This window comes from Rana temporaria, chromosome 5 (genome assembly GCF_905171775.1).
Source record: "Rana temporaria chromosome 5, aRanTem1.1, whole genome shotgun sequence".
NCBI classification, from domain to species: Eukaryota; Metazoa; Chordata; class Amphibia; order Anura; family Ranidae; genus Rana; species Rana temporaria.
The window spans coordinates 214,600,909-214,607,806 of NC_053493.1; the positions used below are offsets into that span (position 1 = coordinate 214,600,909).

Here is a 6,898-nt window from a genome sequence, read left to right on the forward strand (position 1 = left end):
TAGAGTCTTCCCAGTACCATCCCAGACAGGTCTCGGACCACTCCCTACTGACAATAGACATCAGGTGTGGAGCCCGCAGGGGTAATACCCTTTGGAAGCTCAACCCCTTTTGGCTATCGCTTATTTCAGATCCAGACCCTATCCCGGAACTCCTCACAAATTTCCTTGAACGAAACTTGAATACAGCAACATTAGACGTGGTATGGGACACGACTAAAGCCTTTCTCAGAGGTCAATTTATTAGGGAAATCTCCAAGGTTAAAACGTCCACAAAGAAATGGGAAATATCGGTGTTGGAAGAGGTACGATCCTCTGAAGCCAGATATATTGCTGACCCCACGGACGATAATAGACGATCATGGCTAGCGACACAAACCTTACTTAAGGACCTGTCCATGCAGTTAGCTGAAAATAAACGTTTCTTCCTACAACAGAGTCACTTTGAAGAGGGCGAAAACACAGGACACATGTTAGCACTACTAGCTAGATCACAACAGTCATCCTCTCACATAGCGTCGATCACGAACCGCGCGGGGATCCCTTGCCACTCAACTAATGAAGTTATAGAGGCCTTCAAACTTTTTTTTCAAGACGTCTATTCTTCCAAAGTTAACCCCACCCATGCCGAGATTCACTCGTTTCTGGACAAATACCCCATTCCATCTTTGTCTGCTTCGGATGTTGCCCTGCTCAATGCCCCTTTGACTGAGGAGGAATTACTAGAAGCACTGGCACACTCGAAAAATGGTCGAGCCCCGGGGGCCGACGGGTTACCATCCGAGGTTTACAAAAGATATGCTACCCAACTCCTCCCTGCTCTTCTCAAAGTTTATAACCATGCACTCGAAACAGGTTTCCTCCCCCCATCCATGAATGAAGCCCTTGTGGTAGTCTTATTAAAACCCGGTAAGGAACCCCTGTCACCGGACTCCTATAGGCCAATCTCACTTCTGACATGTGATGTCAAGCTGTTGGCCAGGGCTCTGGCTAGCAGGTTGGCTAAATGCATACAAAAGGTAATTCACAAAGATCAGTCGGGGTTTATCCCAACGAGATCAACTTCACAAAATTTGCGCAGACTCTTCCTAAACTTGCAAATCCCCCCGGATAATGTAGGAAATAGGGCGGTTCTATCGTTGGACGCCGCTAAGGCGTTCGACAGCGTAGAATGGCCCTATCTTTGGGAAGTCCTGAGTCGATTTGGGGTGGGTTCCACATTTTTGAAGTGGGTTCAACTGCTGTATAGTTCCCCGTCGGCGAGAATGCGCGTCAACGGGGAGGTATCGGAACCCTTTCATCTCGCCAGGGGTACACGGCAGGGGTGCCCTTTGTCGCCCCTGCTGTTTGCCCTGGCTCTTGAACCATTGGCCATACATATCAGGCATATGCAGGAGATAGTGGGGTTTCAGAGAGGGCCTAGGAAAGATGTGGTTTCCCTTTACGCGGATGATACTCTAATATACTTGGGAGATACAGACAGCTCTTTACAGAATGTTATGAGCCTAATTGCTGGCTTCGGTCGGCTTTCGGGTTTCACAATCAACTGGAACAAATCGGTTCTTATGCCCTTAGATCCCCTGCCGGGTCCATTGCCTGATTGTGCAAGGGACATTGCTGCGGTGGATGAATTTTGTTATCTGGGCATTCAGGTCACGCCACTCCCGCTTCAATACCTAGACAGGAATCTATCTCCATTGCTACAAAAATTTCGCCTAAAGTGCTCAGCCTGGAGGAAATTGCCACTGTCCGTGACTGGCAGAGTCAATCTAATTAAGATGGTATGGGCGCCTCAGCTCCTATACATCTTTCACAACTCCCCAATTTGGATCACCCATAGATGGTTTACTCGGATAGACTCTCAGTTTAGGGAACTAATCTGGGGGGGAAAATTGGCTCGTATTAGTCTACACTCACTGCAGCTTACAAAAGATCAGGGGGGCCTGGCGGTCCCACACTCTAGGTTCTATTTTATAGCCTCGCAGCTCCAGCATCTTGGTAATTGGGGAGTGGTGGATGGCTCTGATCCGATTAGGTCATTGATAGTCCCAGTGGATTCGGCACTCCCGGCACTGGTGTACCTGGAGGCTGGTCTTACCCAGTTCCCTAATACTCTTCCCACAATAGGCCTATTGAACACTCTATGGAAATATGTGAGAAATACTTTTAAACTTAAAGCGATCTGCCAGTTCACTCCAATCTGGAGAAATAGATATCTGGGGGAGCTCTTTACACTGAAGGGCTTCGGCTCATGGGAGAGGCTCGGGATACATTATGTCACCCAGTTGTTCTCTGGCACTGTCTTTAAAACCTTTGCGGCCATGAAAGAGGACTTTGGGTTACATAACACCCAATTCTATCAATACCTACAGTTGAGACACGCAGTACAGTGTGAGAGTAGACTCTCCCCACTAGTTGTGGCAGCGCACCCTCTGATGAGAGACGTGCTCTCCACGGAAGACAGGACGGGCATGATTTCACGGGTCTATGCAAGGCTACTCCAACATACTCATGATGCCAGTAAACTTCCCTGTAGACGTGGGTGGGAGCGTGACTTGGGACCTATAGATGGGGAAACCTGGGAGTTGTGTCTGACATCTGCCCCCTTAGTCTCAGTCTCTGCATCCCAGAGACTGTCCCATTTATATTTACTACACAGGGTGTACAGGACTTCAGCCAGGTTACACAAATGGGGCTTTAGGGACACCCCCTTGTGCCCAAAATGCACCGCACAAATTGGTGATCTGCTGCACATGATGTGGAAGTGCCCCAAGCTGTTTCGGTATTGGAAATTTGTTCTGGATACCATAGCTCAAGTGTTTCAAATACCAGTTATTACTGATCCAGTAGTTTGCCTCCTTGGTGCCCTGGAACTGCCTGACTTTTCACCAAATGGTCATACCGCAGTGCTACGACTGCTTTATCTCGCCCGTAAAGAGATAGCTAAACTATGGATCACTCCTAGGGTACCAACAGGCACACAATGGGTGAAACAGGTTAACAGTGTCTTAATACGCGAAAAACTAACATATCAACACCGGGGTGCCTTAAGGAAATTTTATTCTATGTGGCAGCCATGGCTAGATGTACCGGGACTAGGTCCCTTGCAGCTGGTGAGGGACAGATTGTTGCAGGGATAGAATACCTTGGTTCCAGGTAATGGGAATGCGACTGGGCTGTGAGTGGGAAGGGAGAGTGGGGCATGCTACATCACTCATTGAAGAACCCAAAAGGTGCTGAGAATATGATGGTGGTCCACAGCTTTTTCTTTTTCTTATCTTTTTCTTCCCTTTTCTTTTCTTCACTCTTTTCTACTGCCTGTCCCCCCTCCTCCCTTTCCTTTCAACCTTAGGTGTCCGTTTAATAAACTGTGAAGTTTTTTCTCCGTTCAGTTCACAGCAGTTCACGGCAGTTCTCATGAGGAGAATTATCTCCTCTGCAGCCTGTTTAATAAACTGAGAACTTCAGTTCTCAGATGGTGAACAGAGGTGAAGTTTTTTCTCTGAAAACAGCTGAGATCTGTGTAAAAACTGGGTGGACTGCCTGTAATCTCGTGAGATATTGTGAGATTATGGTGCAGCCGAATTCAAACAGTGAAACTAACGTTTAAAAGAACATGTAATTAATGTTTTCAGACATGTGATAACATATATATATATATATATATATATAAAATTACATATATATATATATATAAATACTGTGTGTATGTATATATATTTATATATATATATATATATATCTCCCGTATTTATCAGCCTATTGTGCGCACCCGCGTATAGCGCTCACCCCTACTCTGGACGTGAAATTCCTGAATTTTATTTATTTTTTATTACTTACAGTTTTGGTGTCTTGCCTGGCGTCCATCGGCGGCCTTGTCCGGTCTGGCGTCCGTCTGCGACCTTCGTGGTGTCCTCCCCGCTGCTCCTGCGCTGTCTCTAAGCCGATCCCTGCTTCCCGCGCTGTGTTTGAACGCCGCCGTCATATACCGAGCGCAGTACACTCGGGCACGCTCGGCTCCTCTCGCATAACCTAGAAGGGAGCCGAGCCTGGCCGACTGTACCCGAGTATACTGCGCTCGGTATATGTCTGCGGCAGCGTTCAAACACAGCGCGGGAAGCAGGGATCGGCGGCAAAGTTCAAACAGTGCGGGAAGCAAGTATCGGCGTATATCGCGCACCCACAATTTTGCCCTGATTTTAAGGGAAAAAAGTGCGCGTATACGCCGATAAATACGGTATATATATATATATATATATATATATATATATGTGTGTGTGTGTGTATATATATATATATATATATATATATATATATATATATATATGTATATATATATATATATATATATATATGTATATATATACACACACACACGTGTTATATAGATACTGTATGTGTATATATATATATATATATATATATATATATATATATATACACACACACACACACATACACGTATATTGTTGTTAATATTCATTTTTAACCCACTGGTGTTGAAATTAGGAAGAAATAAGCCTTCTTCCTCTTATCACACCAGCTTCTCTCCCAGATTCTCCACCTCTGAGCTGGTGAATCTGGAAGGGAGATATTTCAGGTGAAGAGCTGTGAAATCTTCAGATCACGGTTTATTAAACTGGCCGTTTGTGACAAAACATCCATGTGATGTGATGTGAAGTGATGTGAAGTGAAGAATGTGTTCTCTGCTCCTTATCACAGTTTATTAAACCGGCAATGCTCTGTGATAAGCAGTGATCAGCCGTGATCATCATGATCTCCGCTTATCACGGTTTATTAAACGTACACCTTAGTTTGTTTAACTTTCTCTTACCTCCTGAGATTGCAGTCGGACGCTTCTGTACACAGTCAGACTACGTTTCCCAGGGTGATGTCACGTATTACCTGCAGTATTATAAAGTGTAACACTCTTTCATAACTGTCCTATTTATGTTTATGTTGACAGGCATGCTACTAGAGTGTGTTGGTATTAGACGGAAACTTGATGTACGCTGGTTTAAGATTGTGTCCTGACTTTTTCCCTATATACTGCAAATGATACTGATCTGTCTGTGTGCAATTATATGATTGTATCTCTATTTTTATACAATAAACTTGTTTCTGATTTAAAAAAAAAAAAATACTTTGCCATCTTAAGAGACAAAAAAACGACATTTTCCCTACTTCAGGATTCCCACTTATCGTCCCCCGACGTTCATCGCAGGAAATAACTTTGGGTGGGCATTGCCCTGGGATCTGATGCTGTTGGCTGAAAAGCTGGGGTTCTCATCCTGATTCACAAAAACCTCCTGTGTGAAGTCGTGTCTGTAGAACCCGACAGCCATGGTTGTTTCCTCACTGCACATATCTAATTAGGGAACAGAGATCTCATGATTTCCAATGCATACCTTCCCAATGGCTCCGGGAAAAAAATTATTTGGTGAGATCTCCACTAAGTTACTAAAAACCCCGCAGATCCATAATATAGTTGGTGGTGACTTCAACTCTACACTACATCCAACAAATGACAAATTCAAACCCAAACACCCTCGCGAACTGCCCAAAACTTCCAACTTAACATACTTCACCTCTACAATGGACTCTCTCCACTTCCATGACATTTGGCGACTCTTCCACCCAGCGGATGGGGAATTCACTTTTTTTTTACATAGTTACCTAATAGGTGAGATTGAAAAAAAACATCATGTCCAAAAAGTCCATCATGTCCAACCTATGTGTGTGATTATATGTCAGTATTACATTGTATATACCTTTATGTTGTGGTCGTTCAGGTGCTTATCTAATAGTTTATTTGAAACTAGCGATGCTCCCCACTGATACCACCGGCTGTGGAAATGAATTTTACATCCTTGACACTCTTACAGTAAAGAACCCTCTACATGGTTTAAGGTTAAACGTCTTTTCTTCTCATTTAAATGAGTGGGCATGTTTCTTGTTAAACTCGCTTCCGCAAAAAAGTTTTATCCCTATTGTGGGGTCACCAGTATGGTATTTGTAAATTTAAATCATATCCCCTCTCATGTGTCTCTTCTCTAGAGAGAATAAGTTCAGTGCTCGCAACCTTTCCTCATAACTAGCATCCTCCAAACCCTTTATTAGCTTTACCCTTCCTTGTACTTGCTCCGTTTCCAGTACATCCTTCCTGAGGCATGGTGCCAAGAACTGGACAGCATACTCTAGGTGCGGTCGGACAAGAGTCTTGTAGAGCGGGAGTTTTATCATTTTATCTCTGAAGTTAATCCCCTTTTTAATGCATGCCAATATTCTGTTTGCTTTGTTGGCAGCAGCTTGCAATTGCATGCCGTTGCTGAGCCTATCATCTACTAGGATCCGCGGGTCCTTTTCAATCCTAAATTCCCCTAGAGGTTTTCCCCCTAGTGTATAGATTGCATTCATATTTTTGCCACCAAAATGCATTATTTAAAACTTGCCATGTAGTTGCCCACCCCATTATTTTTTTCAGATCTTTTTGCAAGGTTTCCACATCCTGCAGAGAAGCTATTGCACTGCTTAGCTTAGCATTGTCCGCAAAACAGAGATTGAACTGTTTACCCCATCCTCCAGGTCATTTATAAACAAATTAAATAGGATTGGTCCCAGCACAGAACCCTGGGGGACCCCACTTATTGAATCCACTTCAAACTATCCCACTACTGCTGAAACACAAGAATATTCAGCTACTAAACAAAGCTATCTCAAAATGTATCTGGCCACTATTTGCACTTACAAAATTATATCTTCCCAGACGCGAAGGGGGTATTAGTTTTCCCAATGTCAGAGCCTACAACCTAGCATGTCTTCTCCGAATAGGCCTAGATTGGATATCACAATCCTCTTGCTATTCAAACTACTTCATTGAATCACTGATGGCCAACACATA

The 6,898-nt window shown here is 43.9% G+C and overlaps 1 long non-coding RNA gene across 1 annotated transcript; it reads left to right on the top strand.

Annotated features, from left to right (window-relative positions):
- The first annotated feature begins 3,312 nt into the window (after positions 1-3,312).
- LOC120939619 lies at positions 3,313-5,138 on the top strand. The gene is made up of 2 exons (XR_005749315.1): positions 3,313-3,349; positions 4,812-5,138. It is a non-coding gene; the product is annotated as an uncharacterized LOC120939619 (long non-coding RNA).
- The last annotated feature ends 1,760 nt before the right edge of the window (positions 5,139-6,898 follow it).